This window comes from Schistocerca americana, chromosome 3, assembly GCF_021461395.2.
Source record: "Schistocerca americana isolate TAMUIC-IGC-003095 chromosome 3, iqSchAmer2.1, whole genome shotgun sequence".
NCBI lineage: Eukaryota > Metazoa > Arthropoda > Insecta > Orthoptera > Acrididae > Schistocerca > Schistocerca americana.
In genome coordinates, this window is record NC_060121.1 from 265,103,443 (window position 1) to 265,125,559 (window position 22,117).

General features: G+C 44.3%; 1 protein-coding gene and 1 pseudogene across 1 annotated transcript in view; one reads left to right on the forward strand and one right to left on the reverse strand.

The window, feature by feature from the left end:
• Positions 1–1,830: 1,830 nt before the first annotated feature.
• LOC124606010 overlaps positions 1,831–22,117 on the reverse strand; it is a 168,471-nt pseudogene continuing 148,184 nt past the window's right edge.
• LOC124607241 (disintegrin and metalloproteinase domain-containing protein 22) overlaps positions 9,449–22,117 on the forward strand; it is a 1,086,760-nt gene continuing 1,074,091 nt past the window's right edge. The window contains exon 1 of the mRNA XM_047139515.1: positions 9,449–9,493. The gene's annotated coding sequence lies outside the window, so the exon portion shown is untranslated. The remainder of the gene's footprint in view (positions 9,494–22,117) is intronic.

Sequence of the window (22,117 nt, forward strand, 5' to 3'; positions counted from 1 at the left end):
AAAGACTAAAAATTACGGCTAATATGAGTAGTACTTTTTAGATTGGTTAGCACCTCCAAATACATGTCGCACAAGCAAGCCATTAATGTTCGTTTTCCCCTAGGCAGCAGGTCAGGTATTGAAGTCTGGATGCATGCTTGCCTGACGGATAGTCTATACTGACAGGCACAGTCCACTTCATGGCACAGTTACAACTGTGCAGAATACATCAGGTAGTAAATAATGTAATGTGTTTGCATGAAGACTGTTAGATGCATGAAAACAAACAACTAACACGCTGAAGTGGGTACATACTAAGGTACTAATTATCACAGTATCTGTAACTGTAACCCTAAAACCATGTATCTTCCTCTCCATTTCGTTCCCTGTTTCACTTGTTGGTTTACCTGTCTCTCCCAGTGTTTCTCAACATACATTTGTCCATTGATCACTGAGAAACGCTTTTTGGATCGTTTTTACGTTACAAATTCATGAACAATTGAGATAAAATTGAAAGTACACATTACTCTGCGCCCCAGACACATGAAAATCATCGTTGGAAAACAATGATTAATCAAGAAATGTATTCCAAGCATTTTTTACATTTATGTTCATTTCTTCTATTATCAGTCCATCCGTGTACTAGTTTCTTTTCGATATCGTGTCATTGATTATTTTTATCATTTCGTAGTTGATTTTGAGGCTTGCTTTCAATCTTGCTTCATCAAATACTTCTACCAGCTGTTGAACCTTACTCGCACTGCATGTTAGCAGTAGACCGTCATTGTAAAAACCAAGATGGGATAGTCATGGTCCATTATCCAGTGCTCCAGCATCGTTTTTTCAGTAGAAGTATTTGTAAGCAGAGTGAAGCCGTTCCTTCGTCTTTTCATATATGTTAATATTCACAAAAAGAATATCTACTTTGGGAGATTTTATACTTACCTTAATTAGAGTAATGTGAGATGACCTTGCAAACAATTCCTAAAAGCTAAAAAAAAAAGTAGAAAGATTTTAAATTTCAGCTTTTGTAAGAACCAGGAGTATGAAAGGTCGCACAGGGAAGTGCTTCGTAGACACATGCTGAAGTAGATATATTAATTCAGAAAATGTCTAGTTTTATACAAAAAAAACTGGTAAAATCGGAGGCGCAAGGTGGTGACCGGTGTAAAAGATAGGAAATTTGTGGTAAGGTCTTATGGGACCAAACCGCTGGGGTCATCGGTCCCTAAGCTTACACACTACTTAATCTACCTTAAACTAACTTACGCCAAGGACAACACGAACACCCATGCCCAAGGGAGGACTCGAACCTCAGACGGGGGGAGCCGCGCGAACCGTGACGAGGCGCCTAGACCGCACGGCTACCCCGCGCGATGGCCGGTGCGTTGGCCATTTTGTAGGTGGAGGGCAGCCGTTCTATTTACCCCGGGAAAGACCCCCGGTACTCACGTTGACAGCAAATGAATGGATGTGGGGCGGCCGACCTGGAGGGACTCAAACGAGAAAAAATCCCCAGTGCTATCTGGTGATGAAACCAGAACCTCCAGGGTCGGAGCCTAGTGTTCTACAAGCTATTTTTTTTAACAAAAGCGATATTTCTTATGGTCACATGAAAAATCATATACGAATATTTCTGCAACTAATATACCAATGGAGTTCTCAGTCATTACAGTGCTATAAATAACTGGGTAAATTATTATTCACAATTTTACACCTGAAACACTCATTGGCAGTTATCACCAAACAACATTACGATTGCCACTGGTTTGGTGACATTTTCCCTATAAAAGAAACGTGTAATTTCTGTGTCTGCCACTGGCTCTTGTAAAGGTTATAGCCAGTCGTATTTCAATGTTTTAACTTGGTACTAAGATCATCAAATGTTGGATTGCACCATTCAATATTAACCTATTTCCACTGAGAAATGCTTTATTCTGTGAATTGCCGGTTGTTGTACATACGTTTTGTGCAGCTCTAATTTTGCATAGCTGCAGGTACTCTGGGTTCTTTGCTACTGCTTGTCCCAAAACTTTGGCAGGTTGTGCTTCACCTTGTGCTTGAGCAATCTCTGCTATTGTTCTCGTTTTGTTCTCTCCACAACAAATTCAGCATGCTTATATTCTCGTTGAAACACTGTTCTGCCCCTACGGCTGCTTTATATTCCTTTCCGAAACTCAGTACTCTTATAGAAACAGTATCCAGAACTGTACTGAGATCTTGTTCTCTCCCTTTGACCAAGAAGAGAAACCTGTTACCTGCATGTAATCAGCTGTGAGGCATTAAACTTACCAACAACACTCATTGTAAATGGATGGCACAACTTTTTCGTTTAATATAGGCCCAGTTATCTGTACATTATGGGCAGATTTTTTGCATCCGGCCTGGACAGCAGACGCGAAAAATATTAACCAACTGCAAGTCTTTGCTTCCCATAGGAGAAGAAATTTTATGTGGACGTGATCTTATTACATAGATCGTAGGGTACTGGAACCTTGGGATTCTAAAGTTCTGGCCTACTGCACAAATATCATTTTGGACACCACCAATTGTGCTGAGTATTATGGCCCTGTGACCACCATCTGTATAGAGGGACTGAGACACACCAGCTGCAGCTGGTTTTTTCGGTCCTGTTCCAACGCCTTTTGGGCACTTTCCAAAACGATCAGCCCGATCACTTAGCTTATTGTGTGCATTAGCCCAGATGAGTTCTAGGTCAGTCCTGAACTGCCGAACCGAATATATCTTTTAGAGATTAAAGCAGCCAGTACATGCAGTTTACGGACATTCATAACCCCACGACCTACAAATCTTACAACTAACGTCCCGCAAGACCACCACGGACACGCATAGTATTAATAAACTGTTTAAAAATTCATTTAACAATACTCTAATGAATGCAACTGTAAAATCTAGCGAAGGAACTATTCCTTTCGCAAATGTATGAAGAAGCTAGCCACCTAGCCCATTCGAACAGGCTACCGAATGCCCAACGGTTCGACCGGCCGTCGTGTCATCCTCAGCCGATAGGCGTCACTGGATGCAGATATGGAGGACATGCGGTCAGGACAACCCTCTCCCGGGCGTTGTCAATTTTCGTGACCAAATCCTCTATTTCTCAATCAAGTAGCTTCTCATTTGAGCTCAAAGGAATGAGTGCCCCTCTCCTCTCCCCCCCTCTCCCCCCCTCCCCCCCCCCCCCCCCCCCCGCAAGTCAACAGCGCTCGGCAGATCCGGACGGTCACCCATTCAAGTGGTATCCAAGACCGACACCGTTTACCTTTGGTGATCTGACGGGAACTGGTGCATTGCCGATAGCGTATGAATAAGCAAAGAGAGAATTTTTCTCCACCTATCGTTGCGTTTAGTACTGTTGACAACATTGAGGGAGCATTATATCGGCTTTTACAACATGTGCCACTAGATATAATCGTTGCATCCACAAGATACACTTGTCATCAAACATAATAATGTGACAGGGAGAGAACCCCTCCTACCACCGAAAGTAGCAACTGTTATGAGGTGTCTTTGTTACACGGAGCAACAATACTGCCTCGTCACAGGGCCAAACAGGGCTAGGAAACAGCTACTACGAAGTGATGCCAACAAAGGTTAGCAGAAATTTATGTTACGGTAGGATATGGAAGAAGCTTTATTATATCGGGTGATCAAAAAGTCAGTATAAATTTGAAAACTCAATAAATCACGGACTAATGTAGGTAGAGAGGTACAAATTGACACGCATGCTTGGAATGACATGGGGTTTTATTAGAACCAAAAAATACAAAAGTTCAAAAAATGTCCGACAGATGGCGCTTCATCTGATCAGAATGGCAATAATTAGCATAACAAAGTAAGACAAATCAAGGACAATGTTCTTTACAGGAAATGCTCAATATGTACACCATCATTCCTCAACAATAGCTGTAGTCGAGGAATAATGTTGTGAACAGCAATGTAAAGCATGTCCCGAGTTATGATGAGGCATTGGCGTCAGATATTGTCTTTCAGCATCCCTAGAGATGTCGGTCGATCACGATACATTTGCGACTTCAGGTAACCCCAAAGCCAATAATCGCACGGACTGAGGTCTGGGGATCTGAGAGGCGAAGCATGACGAAAGCGGCGGCTGAGCACACGATCATCACCAAATAACGCGCGCAAGAGATCTTTCACGCGTCTAGCAATATGGGGTGGAGCGCCATCCTTCATAAATATCGTACGCTCCAGCAGGTGTTTACCAGCCAGGCTGGGGATGATGCGATTCTGTAACATATCGGCGTACCTCTCACCCGTCACGGTAGAAGTCGCTGACGTTTTGCTGTCCAGCGCCATCTGTCGGACATTTAGTGAACTTGGGGTTTTATTACAATAAAAAAACCAATGTCATTCCAAGCATGTGTGTCAATTTTTACCTCTCTATCTACATTACTCCGTGGTTTATTAAGTTTTCAAATTTGTGTGTATGACATTTTTCAGTTGATTTCAGGCATTTCTATTAGATTACAACAGAGACATATGATAAATTTCAGGTTTATTTTAGTTACTCTTCAGCTGCATGAGTAAATATATGCTTTCTCCTACGTATACCTTGCAAAATGAAGATAAGGGTAAAACTTAGAGAGATCCAAGCTTACATATAGGCTCACCAGCGATCAATTTTTCTCAAACACCATTTGCGACTGAAGTTGGAAAAGGGGGAAATGGTAGTGGTACTCAAAGTACCCTCCACGACACAAGACAAGAAAGCAAGTTAATATTTCATTGTTGTCCAGTTCTGTTCTCTGTTGAAATTTTCAAGTCTGTAGCTCATCGAGAAACGACAGCAGAAAACGAAGTATCCTACATGACACACCAAACAAGAAAGTTATTCTTACTCTTGCATAATCATCCAGTTCTGAGCTATGTGCAAAATTTCAAGTTTCTAATTCATCGGGAAGAGCGTTGGAAACCAATTGAAAAATTTGTACTGAGTCAGGCAAGAAAGCGATATCCATCTCCTCCTTTCTCACACTCTGCTCAACTGTGCCAATTGCCCTCAAACCGCCTGCAACGCGTTCTGATACTACCTGCGCAACATGCCAGTCCTGCAGAGAAGTCTATATCTCTGGCGTTACTAGTCGTTTTGATGCCCACCGCCCAGCCATATCGATCAGACAGAGAAGAAAGCGTGTTATTAATGCATTGTCATCGAGTTCTGAGTTACATTTAATACTTATAAGTCTATAGCTCTCTGGGAAACTAGGTTAAAATCAATTCCAAAATTCGTACCGAAGATACGGACAAGACCTAATAAAAACGTGGTAAAATAGACGGAAAAGTCAGTGAGCTGGCTGTCAGCCGATGTGGTCGCGGCTAGCCGGAGGTGGCGGTGGCCGCAGGCACGTCTCTGTCCAGCGTGACTCGCAGTGGGCCATTAGGCGGAACAAGAGGACAGCTGCCTTCTGCTGCGGACAGCGAGCGCACGAGCACAGCCAGAAGCGACAGGCGGCGGCCGACTCGTTTGTCGCCAAGTTAGGCGCGCCGCGCGTGTTGTTCGACCACAGGCCGGCCCCGGGGTGGCCGTGGCACGACCTGCCGCCAACCCCACCCACAACCTCCCTCCCTCTCACACCCACACCCCCACCCCCACCTCCTGGCTAGACCGCAGGCGCCGCGCTGCCGTATAGCCGCCGCCACTGTGCTGTTGCTGTTGCTGCTGCTGCTGCAACTTGGCGGTCCAGTCGGGCTAGCGGTGCAGAATCTGACCGCCAAAGTTGCTGCTGGCCCCAGCGTGTGCGTGCTGCGGACGTTACAGTCTGAGCATCCAACGCGTCTCTTATACTCACCCAAGTCTCCAGGCTTTTCCTCTCCACTCATCTTCTTCTTCTTTCTCAGCGTTTGCCTCACGACGCAGTGGGGTCCGCCTTTTTGGCTCTCTGTGTCCCCTTGGACCGATCCTGTTTCTGGTCTGTGCAGAGATCTGCTACCTCTACATCTACATCTACATCCATACTCCGCAAGCCACCTGACGGTGTGTGCGGAGGGAACTTTGAGTACCTCTATCGGTTCTCCCTTCTATTCCAGTCTCGTATTGTTCGTGGAAAGAAGGATTGTCGGTGTGCCTCCGTGTGGGCTCTAATCTCTCTGATTTTATCCTCATGGTCTCTTCGCGAGATATACGTAGGAGAGAGCAATATACTGCTTGACTCTTCGGTGAAGGTATGTTCTCGAAACTTCAACAAAAGCCCGTACCGGGCTACTGAGCGTCTCTCTTGCAGAGTCTTCCACTGGAGTTTATCTATCATCTCCGTAACGCTTTCGCGATTACTAAATTATCCTGTAACGAAGCGCACTGCTCTCCGTTGGATCTTCTCTATCTCTTCTATCAACCCTATCTGGTAAGGATCCCACGCTGCTGAGCAGTATTCAAGCAGTGGGCGAACAAGTGTACTGTAACCTACTTCCTTTGATTTCGGATTGCATTTCCTTAGGATTCTTCCAATGAATCTCAGTCTGGCATCTGCTTTACCGACGATCAACTTTATATGATCATTCCATTTTAAATCACTCCTAATGCGTACTCCCAGATAATTTATGGAATTAACTGCTTCCAGTTGCTGACCTGCTATTTTGTAGCTAAATGGTAAGGGATCTATCTTTCTATGTATTCGCAGCACATTACACTTGTCTACACTGAGATTCAATTGCCATTCCCTGCACCATGCGTCAATTCGCTGCAGATCCTCCTGCATTTCAGTACCATTTTCCATTGTTACAACCTCTCGATACACCACTGCATCATCCGCAAAAAGCCTCAGTGAACTTCCGATGTCATCCACAAGGTCATTTATGTATATTGTGAATAGCAATGGTTCTATGACACTCCCCTGCGCCACACCTGAAATCACTCTTACTTCGGAAGACTTCTCTCCATTGAGAATGACATGCTGCGTTCCGTTATCTAGGAACTCTTCAATCCAATCACACAATTGGTCTGATAGTCCATATGCTCTTACTTCGTTCATTAAACGAGTGTGGGCAACTGTATCGAACGCCTTGCAGAAGTCAAGAAACACGGCATCTACCTGTGAACCCGTGCCTATGGCCCTCTGAGTCTCGTGGACGAATAGCGTGAGCTGGTTTTCACACGACCGTCTTTTTCGAAACCCATGCTGATTCCTGCAGAGTAGATTTCTAGTCTCCAGAAAAGTCATTATACTCGAACATAATACGTGTTCCGAAATTCTACAACTGATCGACGTTAGAGATATAGGTCTATAGTTCTGCACATCTGTTCGACGTCCCTTCTTGAAAACGGGGATGACCTGTGCCCTTTTCCAATCCTTTGGAACGCTACGCTCTTCTAGAGACCTACGGTACACCGCTGCAAAAAGGGGGGCAAGTTCCTTCGTGTAGTCTGTGTAAAATCGAACTGGTATCCCATCAGGTCCAGTGGCCTTTCCTCTTTTGAGCGATTTTAATTGTTTCTCTATCCCTCTGTCGCCTATTTCGATATCTACCATTTTGTCATCTGTGCGACAATCTAGAGAAGGAACTACAGTGCAGTCTTCCTCTGTGAAACAGCTTTGGATAAAGACATTTAGTATATCGGCCTTTAGTCTCTCATCCTCTGTTTCAGTACCATTTTGGTCACAGAGTGTCTGGACATTTTGTTTTGATCCACCTACCGCTTTGACACAAGACCAAAATTTCTCAGGATTTTCTGCCACGTCAGTACTCGACGCAGAGGGGTCCGCCTTTTTGGCTCTCTGTGTCCCCTTGGACGTATCCTGTTTCTGGTCCGGGTAGAGACCTGCTATCTTGAAGTATAAATGGAGGGTATCTAGTCAACATCGACTCAGTCTGTCAATAGGACGCCTATCATCGACTTGCAACCAAAATATGTGTTTTTCTACACTATTTTATCAAAAGTAACCAAACATTACCACCCAATTTAGAAATGACCACTTGTTGTCACGAGAGGCAGGCCAGCCAGTACAACAGGATGTGGCGAGTATTGGATGGGTGACCATACGGGCCGCCATGCGCTGTTGCCATTTTTCGGGGTTCACTAAGCTTTGTGATACCAATTGAGAAGCTACTCGACCGAATAGTAGCGGCTCCGGTCAAAGAAAACTATCATAAACCGGGAGAGAGGTGTGTTGACCACACGCCCTTCCTATGCACATCCTCAGCCGAGGATGACACGGAGGTCGGATGGTCCCGATGGGCCACTTGTGGCCTGAAGACGGAGTGCTTATCTGTGACCGACGTACGCCGCTGGTGGTCATGTAATGCGCTGTAACGGCTGTACGATACGTGAATGCCATCCTCCGACCCATAGTGCAACCATATCGGCAGCATATTGGCGAGGCACTCGTCCTCATGGACTACAATTCGCGCCCCCATCGTGCACATCTTGTGAATAACTTCCTTCCGGATAACGACATCGTTCTACTAGAGTGGCCAGCATGTTCTCCAGACGTGAACCCTGCCGAACATCCCTGGGATAGATTGCAAAGGGCTGTTTATGGACGACGTGACCCAACAACCACTCTGAGGGATCCATGCCGAATCGCCGTTGACGAGTGGAACAATCTGGACTAACAGTGCCTTGATGAACTTGTGGACAGTATGCTACGACGAATACAGCCATGCATCAATGCAAGAGGACGAGGCGCTGGGTATTAGAGGTACTGGTGTGTTCACCAATCTGGGCCACCACATCTGTAGGTCTCGCTGTACGGTGGTGCAACATGCAATGGGTGGTTTTCACGAGCAGTAAAAAGGGCGGAAATTATGTTTATAGTGATCTCTATTCGCATTTTCTGTACAGCTTCCGGTACTCTCCGAACCGAGGTGATGCAAAACTTTTTTGGTGTGTGTACGAACGTATCATGTGAAACATAGTTGCAGTATACAGATACACTAAAAAAACGTAGCTATATGAAGTTTTCACCTTGTTAAGCCTGGAATACACTACATTTTCAGTTGATAAAAAATCGTAATTGTAGATGCAACATGACCTAGGCAGAATACAGTACCAGTGATATTTGTTTATATTTCAGACACAAAAATGATTGACGAGGGATCACCAGAGTGCTGCAGGCTTTTTGTTAAGCAATGTTGCGCTGTGCACGATCGCCTCAGCCACATTTATTGTGTCATCAATGTGTGACAAACACATCTGTGGTATAAGAAAAAACTCTAGATTAGACTTCGGTCTCCTACACAGACTTCACCCCATAAACAGCATGAACAAATTGTGGATCTATATAATATATCCACTTTTTCAGAGGTGTACACTTACCGCTTCCGAGATATCGTTATCAGCTGCAGCTGTATCTATCAGAGAAACCAAATTTTTTATATATTTTTTTGTTTACTTTACAGTCGCTGGTGCGGCCCTTCAGGAGCTCATCTGCTTCTCATGTTAAGAGTTAAAATTTCGTCTCCTCATGTGGTTTCTTTGTGTTTCCAGAGGCGGACTACACGCTGGATGACTCCTTCTGGACGGAGGAGAGCCCCGTGGGTGAGTACCTCGCTGCCTACCAATCACACTGCTTGTACCACCTGGTGGGACTCAGCTGATACTGCCGAGATCATTTTACAATAAAACACTCACATGTCTCACAAATGAAAAATTTGCCGCTGGTGCAGGTATGGGCATAAAAGCTTCTCTAAGGAATGTGCTAACCACGAAGCAAATTATGTGTAAAAGAGCTGTTCCTCTTCAGGTGCAATAAGGAATAGACGTCTCTAACACGAGTTTTATAAGAACTTAATACCCAGTTAGGGATGGTTGCAATTTAACATCATGCAATGCTGCCTTTTGCCACCAATCGTGTTGCGGAATGTCGTGTTGTCTGTAGGCAGAAGCATGTAAAACTGTTTATAAACGCAAATGCAACAAATTATATATACTGCAGAAACAATGTCAGTTTCTCCTTACAACTGTGTCACATATTTTATTTTGACGTTAACGTATAATCGATGTTAAAACTGTTTAGTCTGAAATTGTACGATACAGTTATGTGGAGAGATTGACATTGTTAGTGGAATAAATTTAACAACAGCTGGAAAAGTTGTAAATGGCTGACCTGCACACAGTGGGTTAGATAAAAATAAACTTCCCTCTGTTTTTGTACGAAAGATTTACTTTTGCGGTTTATAGAGCAGTATATCTTATTTCTGCTAAACATGTAGCCGACGGTGTACTGTAACTTCGAGAGAACTGGTACGGCAAAAAGCATGAGCATAATTATATTTCCAGGTCTCGACGATGTCGAGATTGTAGGAGGCGGAACGAGGAACGCCGTACATGAAAAATATGAAAACTTTCCAGATAGCTCCAGGATGTTATGCTTAATTACCGCTCTGTCTCACAACGTTTCTTCGTGTATTCCATCGTAGGTTACGTTCCAAATTTCCCTGTAATGGTCACAAGAGCAACGGACAAATTCCATAGCAAGTCAGTGTGGCAGAAACCTGATTGTGACCGACGTAGAGGATGGGTGTAAATAAACACGAACTCGTGATAGCTTCTTCTGGAGCCTGCAGTTACCCTTCATAGAAAACCATCGGGGAATTAAACCCTGCTCCTCTTGAATGCGAGGCCAATTTGTTAAAACCCCTGTACCGCCTTTTTCGATTACTTCCAAATATTTTAAAGTTACTTTCGAGTAACCACAGCAGGAAATTTGTGAACCGAGCGAAAAGAATTACATACATTGATATTCTCGGTTATTAATGGCTTAGGTCCTAAGTGGAATCGAATTTCTAAACGGAACCGAACTTTAGGGTGCACACTGCTAATATTCTTCATCCTCATAAGAACTAGAAGCACTGAATATCAAATTAGTAACTGCAAGTTTAGAAGCTCATAATCAACACTTGCTTGTGTAAAATACTTCAATACCTAAATCAGTTTCGACTTATCTGTCATTTCTAATATCCCATGTATAATTCTTGGCCTATAGCCACATCAGTGTACGCTGAGTGTCTCCATTTATATGAGACTCATACCAGTTGGAGTGTACTAGCAGTAATCTTCCACAGATGGTGACTCACAGCATATTTTGACATATCCATTGGCCAATGACTGGTTGTTAAAATCATATGTAACTGAAGATTAGTTTAGCCATTGAAATACTTTGCTGTAATATTTGATTATGACTTCATGGCTTGACTGTCAATGAATTAGATATGGAGTAGTACGTGGAGGAGCGGAATGATGAATGATCCACTGAATATGCAAGATGATGTACAACAAGGACATACGTTGGAGTGCCTCTACTTTAATATTGCCTTAACCAAGGTTACGAGGGATGCAAATTTGCTGTGCGGGGGACGATCTTTTATAAATCAGTGCCGATACTTGCTTATGCTGACGACATACAATTGTAAGAACTCGGAAGGCAATGGAGAATACATTCATCGCGTTTGAGTAGACCAGCAGGAATACCGGATTGAACATCAACGGGCAGAAAGCAAAATATAATATAGCTTCTGGGAAAGCGCGTAAGGAGAACGTGCAACCCATAATAACCTTGAGAAAGTACATTTTTCAGAAAGTTGGGCAGGATTAAACATCACTTATGAAATTAAAAAGAGATTAATAACAGCCAATAGAGCCTATCTTGAAATAAAAAAATATTTTCCTCAATGCCATATTTACATTTCATAAAACATTTACAAGACCGGTGCTTACATATGCGTCGACACGTCTCCACTGTTCGTTTAGGCTTAGTTCAATGCGGGACTCATCACTGAATACAATTCTACTCAAATCAAAAAAATGGTTCAAATGGCTCTGAGCACTATGGGACTCAACTGCTGAGGTCATTAGTCCCCTAGAACTTAGAACTAGTTAAACCTAACTAACCTAAGAACATCACAAACATCCATGCCCGAGGCAGGATTCGAACCTGCCACCGTAGCGGTCTTGCGGTTCCAGACTGCAGCGCCTTTAACCGCACGGTCACTTCGGCCGGCTCTACTCAAATCAGTGAGGTTCCTCGCTCTGGACACTGGTGGGATACCAACCCAACTGTCGCCTGCCATATGGCCCGAAACCATGAATGTTGGTCTGGGATGCCATTTCATTTCATTGCAAACCCGTTTGGTTGTCGTCTGCGGCACATTATAGCACAGCAGTGCGTCGACCATGTTTATGCCCCGTTTTGTTGCTCGTCTTGGCAAGCCATCCTGTGGTTACATTTCAGCAAGGTAATGACCTCTCACACACGACGAGTTTCTACTGACCATCTCCGTGCTTGCCAAACCCTGCCTTGATTAGCAAGGTCGCCGAATCTCTCCCAAATTGAGAACGCTTAGAGGATTATGGGCAGCGACCTGCAACCAGCTCAAGTCTTTGACAATTTAACGCGCCGTTGGACAGAATTTGGCACAATGTCCCTCGGGAGGACATCCAAGAACCTCCATCAATGAATGCCAAGCCCAATAAATGCTTGCTTATGGATCAGAATTGGACCAATTCGTTAATGACTTGCTCACTCTGAAGATCTTTCTCTCGGTAAAATTACCCAAATTTTCTGAAATTGTAATTATTTGTCCGCCTGTATACGTACATCACATCTACCAATTTCCGTCCTTTTCGGATAGTTCCTTAGTGGTGCGTCGTTTTTTCCGAGAATGCATTTACAAGCATGGTTCCATTTGTAGTGAACTCTTCTGGCGAATTTTGTTCATCCGTCACAGTGTTCTGTTTACATGTCGGTTCTTTTCCTGAATTCCTTCTGAATGCTCGTTGCACTGTTATAAAAGATAAACATCTCGCATAATACAACATATAAACTCTCTTTTCTTGTTTTGTCGCCATTTTGCCAAGGCATACACTCGCAATGCCAACAGATGGGCACAATGTCAACACGTTGAGTTTTCGGTTCTATTCATCAGTCATATTTGCACATGTGATACCTTGGAAAATATAAAACTCTAAAACTGAATGAATCATTTATAATAGCCCTGTATGTGGGTTTCTTCCTGATGTTTACAATAATGGAATATGGAGAAGGTGATTGCTTGTGTTTAAATTTGCAGTGTTACTGACGAAAAACTTCAGGACACACATTTCTTTTAATACATTTCCTTCTTCTGCTGTGTTCTACAGATCACGGTGAACCTTGACCTTGTGACATTACGAGTAACTAATTCGTAAATCTGTTCCTATGAGTGATGAATATTTGAGTCGACAAATTGTGGCTGGCAAGTCCATAAACTGTATTCATTTTTCCTGCAGTAAGTTTGTAAAGCTTTTTATATATTTTAAAGGAATATTAACAATTTTTATTCTGCATTCTATGTCACTGCGGGCACCATCTTAACTTGCTTGGCTAGCGCGCCACCTGAATTCCCGTGTTTCCCTGTGAAATACCTCACTGATTGCTGCTTCTCACAGCCTGGTCGTTTACGCCCATGGCCAAACCTGGCCCACATAGCCCGACCACACCACAGGCACTTGCCAACCACAATACTCCGAGTCAAAATACAGCACTCATAGAAACAGATATCCGAATTAGGTACTCGTAATGTCACAAGGCCAAGGTTCACAGCGATCTGTAGAACACAGGAGAAGAAGGAAATTTATTATTAAAAGAAATGCGCACCCTGCAGTTTTTCACCAGTAACACGGCAAATCTGAGCACAAGCAATCATCTTCTCCATATTCCATTAGTATATAGGTCAGGAAGAAACGTAAATACAGGGCTGTTATACGTGATTAATTAGTTTTCAGAGTTCTGTATTTTCCAAAGTATCACATGTACAAGTATGACTGATGCATGAATAGAAACGAAAACTCACCGAATTGACATTGTGCCCACCAGTTGGCGTTACGAGTGCATGCCTTGACAGAATGGTGACAAAGCGAGAAAAGAGTGTTTATATGTTGCATTACTCGAGATGTTTATCTTTTATAAAAGTGCAGAGAGCATTCAGAAGGAATTACGGAAAAGAACCGTCATGTAAACAGAGCACACTGACGCAAGTACGAAATTCGCCGAAGGCGAATGATTTCTGTGGAATGTCACAGACGAAGCTACATGGGATATTTTTTTTTTCTATAAGAAGACTGTAACGGACATCTCTTACCTTGATGTGTTGCAGTTGTGTTCGTTTCCACAACTGACTATTGATTCAGAGAATTTTAAGTTTCAGCCGGCCGAGGTGGCCGAGCGATTCTAGGCGCTACAGTCTGGAACCGCGCGACCGCTATGGTCGCAGGTTCGAATCCTGCCTCGGGCATGGTTGTGTGTGATGTCCTTGGGTTAGTTAGTTTTAAGTAGTTCTAAGTTCTAGGGGACGGATGACCTCAGAAGTTAAGTCCCATAGTGCTCAGAGCCAATTTTAAGTTTCAAAAAACAGATTGCACCATTTATTGGAGATCGATGTTCATCGCTATCTAAACGACGAACTTCCGCATCGCTGGTTTTGCGGCAGTGGTGAAGGTGATGTGACTCTTTTCACTTGCCCTCCAGTTCGCCTGACCTAATGCCTTGTGAGTTTTTCCTTTGGGGCTACCACAATAAGAACCGTGTTTACGTACCACCACAGCCGAAAGCCCTGTAACAGTTCAGAGAACGCATCACTGCTGCTGTGGAAACGAGCGTTTGTCGTCATTGGCCGGGAGGCCCCTTGCGGGGAAGGTCCGGCCGCCTTGGTGCTTTTTCCGCCATCAATCTTCTGACTGCTTTGATGGGCCCACCACGAACTCCTCTCTTGTGCCAAACATTACATCTCAGAGCAGCAATTGCAACACACATCCCCTGTTGTTTTGCTGGATGTATCCCAGTCTCTGTCTTCATCTATAGTTTTTACTCTCTACATCTCTGTCTACTACCGTGGAAGTTATTCCCTGATGTCTTAGCAGTTGTCCCAACTTTTTGTTAATGTTCTCCATATATTCCTTTCCTCGCTGATTGTGCGAAGATCCTCCGCATTCCTTACCTTATCCGTCCACCTAATTGTCAATATCCTTCTGTAGCGCCACGTCTCAAATGCTTCGATTCTCTTCTGTTCCGTTTTTGCCATAGTATGTGTTTCACTAACATACAATTCTGTGCTCCAAAACTCAAATTCTCAGAAAGCTCTTCATAAAATTAAGACCTATCTTTGACAATAATATACTTCTCTTGGCCAGGAATGCCCTTTTTTCCACTGCTGTTCTGTTTTCATGTCCTCCTTGCTCCGTCCTTTATGGGTTACTTCGTTGCGTAGGTTTCTAAATTTCTAAACTTCGTCGACTTGGTACTCCCCAGTTCTAATGTTAGGCTTTCCGGTGTTATTATTTCTGCTACTTCTCATTACTTTAGGCTTTCTTCGATTTACTCTTAATCCATTTTCTGTACTCAAGAACGTTCATTCCATTCAAGAGATCATGTAATTCTTCTTCACCCTCACTGAGGATATCGATGTCATCAGCGAATCTTATTGTTGATATCCTTTTACCCTGATTCTTCGATGTATAGATTGAACTGGAGGGAGATTTTCAATCCGAGCACTTCTTTCTTGGTCGTCGAGTCCTTTCGTTTCTTGGCTCTTGTACATATTGTATGTAACCCATCTTTCTCTATAACTTACCTTACTTCTCTCAGAATTTCGAAAGTCTTGTACAATTTTACGTTGTCGAACGCTTTTTCCAGCTCGACAAACCCTACGAAGATGTCTTTGATTTTTCTTCAACCTTGCTTCCATTATAAACCGTAACGTCAGTACTCTGGTGCCTTTACTTTTCCTAAAGTCAAACTTATCGTCATGCAACAGATCCTCATTTTTTGCTTTCTTCTGTATATTATTTTTATTAGAAACATGGATGCATGAGCTGTTAAACAGATTATGCGATAATCCTAGCACTTGTCGGCTCTTGCTAGGTTCAGAATTGTGTGGATGATGTTTGCCCGAAAGTCTGATGGTATATCGCCACTCTCATACATTCTACACTCCAAGGACAATAGTCGTTTGTTTCTAATTTCCGTACTGATTTTGGAAATTCTGGTGGACTGTTATCTATCCTTGCCGCCTTAGTAGATCATAAGTCGTCCAAAGCTCTTTTGAATTCTGATCCTAATACTGGATTCCCTGTCTCTTCGCTGTCTATTCCTATTTCTTCTGCTGTGACGTCATAATACAAGTCCTCCGTCTCATAGAGACCTTGGAAAATGTAGAACTTTGAAGCTGAATGATTCATTTATAGTAGCCCTGTGTAAGCTCAATATGAACATGAAACTTCCTGGCAGACTAAAACTGTGTGCCGGACCGAGACTCTAACTCGGGACTTTTGCCTTTCGCAGGCAAGTAGTCTACCGAATGAGCTACCCAAGCATGACTCACGCCCCGTCCTCACAGCTTTAATTCCGCCAGTACCTCGTCTCCTACCTTCCAAACTTCACAGAAGCTCTCCTGCGAACCTTGCAGAACTAGCACTCCTGGAAGAAAGGATATTGCGGAGACATGGCTTAGCCACAGCCTGGGGGATGTTTCCACAATGAAATTTTCACTCTGCAGCGGAGTGTGCTGATATGAAACTTCCTCGCAAATTAAAACTGTGTGCCGGACCGAGACTCGAACTCGGGACATTTGCCTTTCGCAGCAAGTGCTCTACCATCTTTTTTTTTGTTATCTCATTTTGTTCGTTTTCGTTCGTTGCATCTGCTCGTCGCTGATCCATTAACTCAGTTTTTTTATTACAGAGGGCAGCTACCCCTCTGACCGAACACGCTGAGCTACCGTGCCGGCGACCATCTGATCTACCCAAGCACGATTCACGACCCGTCCTCGCAGCTCCAATTCTGCTAGTACCTCGTCTCCTACCTTCAAAACTTCATCTGCGAACCTTGCAAAACTATCCTTTCTTCCAGGAGTACAACGTTTTGTGTCCAGTAACTTACATGCACGTCTGGTTGTAACTCAATACTTAAGTAAATGGTATGTTTCATATTCGAAAAGATTCGGAATTTTGTTGAATCATCACTGCTATGTATACTAACACCCACTGTATTTTGTTCTTCAGAATGATTTGATAATGGACAAGCCGCCCGAGAGCAGTCATCAACAAATAAATAAAACTTCCTACGCAACTTTAGACGGTTCCGCTAACAGTTATTGCAATCAAAAACACGTCTGGCATATTTCATGTTGCAGTTTGTGGTTAAGTGCACCTGATAAAGGCATAGGGCAGCTAGGTTTTGAGTCAGTCCACTGCTCCCACTTTATATGACAGGATACCGACAAAATTAGCCATTGTCATTAACCGTTATCCCAGGTCATTTTTTGTCACCCTCTGTCCCAGTTGCGGTCTGACGGACTGTTATATTTAAATAGCCAAAAAATTGCATTCAGCAGTTTCAGTGAAGCAGTTCAGTTTTTTATGTAAAAGGTTACATTAATACAAAATGAACAGCTTACTACGCTCTTCATAACGTTTCACAGACTCTAGACATAGACGTACTTGAAGGTTTAAAGATCGCTCAAGTATCGATGAAAACTTTCGGGTCACACTGTAGCAGCTAGCTCTACGTAGCAGCCCCAGCCCACGTCCACACTCACGCGCCACGTTCACAACCGCCGGCCGTTCACCCCCGTCCGTGCTTCTGAAGTCGTTTCCGGCGCCCGGAAGGCGTACAGGCGGAAACAAAAGAAGACCTTCAGTCAGAAATAAAGCAGTGGGCGCGGCAAAGGACACAAGTTGCACGCGGAGGAGGGCGTAGGCTGTGGTAGCTACCCGGCCCCGTGTCGGCGGCGACAGCACGGCGAAGGAAATGGGGCTGGCCAAGGACGAAACGCATTCACAAAAGGAACCAATATCAATTTCACGAGAGCCTTCCCTCTCTCGCGGCACTCCGCCGGCTCCTCTGCAGAACGTTTCCATAAACGAATATCGGCGTGTAAGAAAGCTTCGCTTTTTCTCGGGGCAAATACAGCCGACCCTGCGATCGGTCGCGAGGCGCTCGAAGGGGCCCGGCGCCCTTTTCCACTGCGCAGGCAGTGCTGTTTATACTCTTTTATGCCGCTATAAAAACGCCAGGTGCGCCCAGAAGTGGATGGCTAAAAGGTCTGTTCGGGGCTGCTATCTCAGTTAAAGGCGGCGTGGCCTCTATTTGCCGTTCTAGCGGCGAGCGCCGCCTAGCCACGAAGGGTACACATGTGCTGGCTCTGTCACCGCGTGTTTGTTCCATTCGCAGCACTTGCCATGCACACACATCTAGCTGAATATCGCAACTGTGCAAAAGGAGGGCAAAGTGTACGCTCTAACTTTTCCGCTGAGCAATGTGGCTAACTCATTCATGTAATATACTCGTTTATTTGGTTAGATTCATGTTCCATGGATCGTTTGCACGACAAATCGCAATAATGTGGAACGAGTTTTTTTGTAGTCACATTACAAATATTTTTAAATAGGCTGCATGCTGATGTTTTACAGCTATTTGCCTTTAGAAAAATACTAATGTATCTACCTTTCCCATGTTACAAACATAGAAATTCTTCTACAACTCCTTGTATTCTTGTAGGGAATAGAAGGAGCTGTAGAAGACTTTCCATTATTATAATGTGAAATTTTGATGGACAGGAATCACTAAATCTCATCTCAAAAAAAAGTTTGCCATAAAATAATTTGTGATGTGAAAACAAATGAAGTTCCATACTCCGAGGAGCGTAGAGGACGTGGCGGGAGACCCGCACCGCCGACTAGGCAAGGTCCTAGCGGAGGTGGTTTGCCATTGCCTTCCTCCGACCGTAATGGGGATGAATGATAATGATGAAGACGACACAACAACACCCAGTCATCTCGAGGCAGGAAAATCCCTGACTCCGCCGGGAATCGAACCCGGGACCCCGCGCGCGGGAGGCGAGAACGCTGCCGCAAGACCTCGATCATTATCATGTCGTGATAACAAAATGACTCGTTTCACATCATTATGATTTATCGCGCAGATACTAATACTAAGGCTGGCCGGGATGGCCGAGCGGTTCTAGGCGCTACAGTCTGTAACCGCGCGACCGCTACGGTCGCAGGCTGGGATCCTGCCTCGGGCATGGATGTGTGTGATGTCCTTAGGTTTGTTAGGTTTAAGTAGTTTTTAGTTCTAGGGGACTGATGACCTCAGAAGTTAAGTCCCATAGTGCTCAGAGCCACTAATACTAATACATCAGATTGTTTGTCTTACCGCCTGGTAAGGCCACCATGAAATCAAAACTTTGAAATTTATTTCGACGAGATATATTCATAGTATGAAAAGTGGCAGTTGACTCTAAACAATAAAAAGTATGAGGTCGTCCCCGTGAGTACCAAAAAATTCCGTTAAACTTAGGTTACACGATAAATCAGACAAACTTAAAGGTTGTCGATTCAGCTAAACACCTAAGCATTACAATTAGAAGTAGCTTAAATTGGAACAGTCACATTTTGGGAGAAAGGCAAACTAAAGACGTCATTTCATTGCATAGCAGTTACAAGGAAAGATCACCAATTTGGAAAGTAAACCTGCAAGATATCAGCCCCAGCAACAGATTCCACGAGAAAATGTTAGGGGTAATTATGATAGTAGGTGTTACGGCGTAAAGTAAAATGTGGGCATGCCACTCGGGAACGACAGGAAGAGAACGCTGTGAGCAGAAGTCAGCCAATCGCACTCTCACCGACCTCCCTTCCAGGACGACAACGCGACAGCACCGGCCTCCTGTGTGAAGAGGACATAAGCGCCGCGCTCGAATGGTGCGGCCCACTAGGATAGCACCGTCAAATATAGCCACTTCCTTAGGAATCTTTATGTATCACAGACTTGTACTTATCTATTCTGAAGAAGACTAATCACTTTGTATGTCGCCCTTTGCTTGCGTCACATCATTTAAAGTTAAATATTGTAATTTTCTTATTGTAATAAGACCCTACAATATGAGTTGTTTGATGGTTTGTCTAGCGAACCGAGAAGGCAGGATTCCTAGACACAACAGTACGCACCTCTGACCTTTTATAAACACACACAAAAAAAAGAAAAAAAACGAGGTATCCACCAGGCTGTGAAGGTCCAAGGGATGATAGTTTCAAATATCACGCCGCGCAGGATAGCCGCGCAGTCTAAGGCTCCTAGTCACGGTTCGCGCTGCTCCCCCCGTCGGAGGTTCGAGTCCTCCCTCGGGCATGGGTGTGTGTGTTGTCCTTAGCGTAAGTTAGTTTAAGTTAGATGAAGCAGTGCGTAAGCTTAGGGACCGATGAACACAGTAGCTTGGTCCCATAAGACCTTACCACATATTTCCAAAAAAGAAAGATCACGCGCACAGGTTGTTTGTCGCTCGCTCCGCCCCACGACAGCCATATAATGGCCGAGCGCAAAATACTGTATCATGCAGTTAAAACTGGAACCCTCCTATTTCCGTCATGTTGAAAATGAGGGACGAGGAGAAAGGAAGTGAACAGATCTGCGCAACGTATTACACTACTGGCCATTAAAATTGCTACACCAATAAGAAATGCAGATGATAAACGGGTATTCATTCGACAAATATATTATACCAGAACTGACATGTCATTACATTTTCACGCAATTTGGGTCCATAGATACTGAGAAATCAGTACTCAGAACAACCACCTCTGGCCGTAATAACGGCCTTGATACGCCTGGGCATTGAGTTAAACAGAGCTTGGGTGGCGTGTACAGGCACAGCTGCCCATGCAGCTTGAACACGTTGCCACAGTTCATCAAGAGTAGTGACTGGCGCATTGTGACGAGCCAGTTGCTCGGCCACCAGTGACCAGACGTTTTCAATTGTTGAAATATCTGGAGAATGTACTGGCCACGGCAGCAGTCGAACATTTTCTGTATCCAGAAAGGCCCGTACAGGACCTGCAACATGAGGTCGTGCATTATCCTGCTGAAATGAAGGGTTTAGCAGGGATCGAATGAAGCGTAGAGCCACGGGTCGTAACACATCTGAAATGCAACGTCCACTGTTCAAAGTTCCGTCAATGCGAACAAGAGGTGACCCAGACGTGTAACCAATGGCACCCCATACCATAACGCCGGGTGATAAGCCAGTATGGCGACAACGAATACACGCTTCCAATGTGCGTTCACCGCGATGTCGCCAAACACGGATGCGACCATCATGATACTGTAAACGGAACCTGGATTCATCCGAAAAAAATGACGTTTTGCCGTTCGTGCACCCAGGTTGCTGCTGCAAACGTCGTCGAACTGTTCGTGCAGATGATTGTTGTCTTGCAAACGTCCCCATCTGTTGACTCAGGGATCGAGACGAGGCTGCACGATCCCTTACAGCCATGCGGATAAGATGCTTGTCATCTCGACTGCTAGTGATACGAGGCCGTTCGAATCCAGCACGGCATTCCGTATTACCCTCCTGAACCCACCGATTCCATATTCTGCTAACAGTCATTGGATCTCGACCAACGTGAGCAGCAATGTCGCGATACGATAAACCGCAATCGAGATAGGCTACAATCCGATCTTTATCAAACTCGGAAACGTGATGGTACGCATTTCTCCTCCTTACACGAGGCATCACAACAACGTTTCACAAGGCAACGCCGGTCAATTGTTTTTTGTGTATGAGAAATCGGTTGGCCGGCCGGAGTGGCCGAGCGGTTCTAGGCTCTACAGTCGGGAACCGCGCGACCGCTACGGTCGCAGTTTCGAATCCTGCCTCGGGTGTGGATGTGTGTGATGTCCTAAGGTTAGTTAGGTTTAAGTAGTTCTAAGTTCTAGGGGACTGATGACGACAGCAGTTAAGTCCCATTTTGCTCAGAGCCATTTTTTTGAGAAATTGGAATTGGAGAAGTTGGAAGCTTTCCTCATGTCAGCATGTTGTAGGTGTCGCCACCGGCGCCAATCTTGTGTGAATGCTCTGAAAAGCTAATCATGTGCATATCACAGCATCTTCTCCCTGTCGGTTAAATTTCGCGTCTGTAGCACGTCATCTTGGTGGTGCAATTTTAATGGCCAGTAATGTATGAAATTACGTTTTCTGCGTGAAAAGTAGGTAATTAATATGAGTGCATAATATGACGACGTTATATACTTATATACCTGTACGTTGAATTTTATTTAACAATGTTCTAGCATTAATATTCTGGAACTATATATATACGCTCCAAAACCAAAATGAGTAAACCTAAGCA